Raw genomic sequence first — 3,249 nt, forward strand, 5'->3', positions numbered from 1 at the left:
CCAGATCCGATTTATTTGGCCAACCCTTAGTTCATGTTTACCAACAGAACTTAAAATCCCATCTTTGGCACAAGTTCCTTCCCATTCCATTTTAGAAATGGCAACCAGTTTTTGGTTGTCCCCAACAATAATAGCTACGTCATAACTCTCAAATAAATCATAGGAGTCATCTCTACTTGGTAAAGGTGATCGACTCAAGTAATCCGCAATAAGATTACTCAACATCATAGGTATAACCAAGTAACTTAAGACTCATTCTGGCAAGTCTAGGAGTGGTCTTCAAAATCCCCTCCGATGTAAGTATTTTAAGCAAGGGCTTATGGTCCCCAACAATAATAGCTACGTCATAACTCTCAAATAAATCATAGGAGTCATCTCTACTTGGTAAAGGTGATCGACTCAAGTAATCCACAATAAGATTACTCAACATCATAGGTATAACCAAGCAACTTAAGACTCATTCTGGCAAGTCTAGGAGTGGTCTTCAAAATCCCCTCCGATGTAAGTATTTTAAGCAAGGGCTTATGGTCTGTGCTCAAGGTGAATCTAGTGCCCCACACGAATTGCCTAAATTTCTCAATACCCCAGACAACTGCAAACATCTCCTTCTCTATTACAGAGAACTTTTCCTCAAGAGAAGTTAAAGAGCGAGAGGCGAACGCAATTGTTACCTCCAATCCCTCAACCCCAATTTGAGAAAAAACAAGAAAGAACTAATCCTCTCCCACTGGCGTCAGTGGTAATAATATTGTGTGCAGTGTGATCAAAAGCCTGAAGGGGAAAGGCAGAGACTAGCTCTTTCCTGATGTTATTGAAATCATCTTGTAAAGTATTGCTCCAAAAAAATTCTTGCCTGGCCTTAAGTAATTGACTAAGGTTGAAGGTTTTGTCTGCAAAATTCCTTATGAATTTTGAATAGAACTCAACCATCCCTAGACAAGATCTAAGGTCATCTTTTGAACTAAGAGTGGGAGCATTTTCAATGGCGTCAACCAACTTCTTCTTCGGAAAGATACCCTTAGCGCTCACTTCATGACCTAAGTAGGTTAGTGAATTCATACCAAATTTACACTTTTTTAGTTCTACAGTTAAACCCTTACTTTCTAGCGCTTTCACCATGGAATCAGGAGGATGCACTACACCCAAGACACCACAGGCCTGAGCAATTGAATATAGGCTAAAAGGACGCTACCCAAACATTGTGCTCATTGAGAAGATGCACTTCCAGGAAAAGAGGGAGCAGAACTATAACATGTTTAATCAATGGGCAGGGTTGAGTGGGTTTCAAGTGCGATGGCTGCTCATAGGCAAGTTGCAATTCATATAAACAGACATTTCCTGTTTCACATTAGCTTTTGCCAAACATTAAAGAAGGAAGGTGGGCTCTAGTTAACGGCTTAATCAATAATGTTAGAGTAATTGTAGACAGATTCTGTGCCCCGATTTTAGACGATCCAGCTCACCCGGTAGAAGTCTACCAGACACTGTTGACCATCCCAGGGAAATTGATTTTAGACAGCAAATTTAATTTTCTCTTGAATCTAGAGCTAGATTTTTTGTCAAATACTCAAAAGCAGAACAAGCCTCGAATGGCCAGAGCCATGTCAGATTAAATGAAGATTCTGAATTTGGTGGATTTATGGCGAGAGAAATTTCTGCATAGGTGTGAATATTCCTGTATTTCGGAAAGGTGTAAATCTGCAGCAAGACTAGATTATTTTCTTTCTTTATCCGATCTGAAGGTTAAGCAGCTATAGACATGGCGTAAATGCCTTCTCAGATCATGACTTGAGTGAGATGAAAGTGACAGGGATTAAGGTAGAGAGGCTGTTGGGAGGTGGTCTTTCAGTAAAGTGAAGTTGGGAGATAAAGGTTCGAGGGCAACAGGCTCGAAACAGGATAATGTCACTTTTTGATGAAGAAACAAGAATGCATATTGTAGACCCCACTCAAATTCAGGAAAAGTTTAGTAAACATTATGAACAGATGTAAAGTATAAATCAGACCGTAGATGCTTCCCAGCTCAGTCGCTTTTCAAGTCAGTTTCCCATTCCAAAGCTACAACAAAGACAAGCCCAAGCTTTGATAGCTAAATTCTACCTACAAGAAGTTAAAGAGTGTTACATCTCATTTATTAATATTCAAAATGTATAAGCTACTGTTATTGTATTGCTTCTGTTCCTTTAACAGCATGCGACCTGTATATTTTCCATGCATGTTCTATGTTCTCATAGAATCCTCTTAATAGATAGTTCCACTTGGTTGAGTCAGTTTCAACTCAAGCGGATGCCATTGCCGTGCTATCAATAAACCTCTTATTTTTACAATCTTCAGACTTATGTATTTCATGAACTTAACATTGGCAACGATATTACTCCTGCCTTTCTTCAGCACAGGAGCGGACTGTAACCCACGGAATTTTATTTTGTTTCTCAGCGGAAGTTTTTAAAATTGGAAGGTTTTTGCCCACGTTGCAACTTGGACTCGTATACACTGGATTTATACGTTTCTCTGTGAGGAAGCGACCAAAGTTCTCAGCGGGAATTGTAAGTAATTAGCCAAAACTTACTTTGCATCATTTAAGTGTTCCACCGCAAGCTCAACCGCTCACCTCACATAAGAACCTTACAGCGTCATCCTCTGTGCAACCAGCGTTCTTGTTCCTGGAATCAACACGCAGCCGACCAGCGTTTGATGTCATAGCGCTGATCTCTGCGTGCAATGTTTCATCGGCCATTTTACTGTTTCCTAACAACCGTTACCGCACATCGGGAAGTGTCTAAACAACTACATAGACACACCAGCATGCACGTGTATGGTCATTATGCATACGTTTTACGCATTGATATTGAAATATAAATAACATATGCTTGGTGCACGTTCCGGTCAAAAAGAAGTTTTACATCGTATTAGACCTATATTAAACTTCTCTTTACACGTGAGTCTCTCTTTCTTGTAGTGCATATTTATCCTTTTACTGCCAATTTTTTTTAATTAGATATTGTGACATTCAACTAGGAATTGGACTTCCAGACAAACAAATTTAAAAAAAAATATATATATATATATATATATATTATACATTTATATTGACTTTCAGTACATTACAAAATGCAGTTTGAAGCACCTGCCAAATTTATTCAAAACAAGGGTGAACCACCCATACCTTGGCTTAGAAGGAAAGAGGAATGTATTACATATATGAAGGCCATAGATGGTGAGCGCATGGTAGCAGAAAGGAAAAAAGTA

The sequence above is a fragment of the Lissotriton vulgaris genome, chromosome 3_1 (assembly GCF_964263255.1).
Source record: "Lissotriton vulgaris chromosome 3_1, aLisVul1.2, whole genome shotgun sequence".
Lineage (NCBI taxonomy): Eukaryota > Metazoa > Chordata > Amphibia > Caudata > Salamandridae > Lissotriton > Lissotriton vulgaris.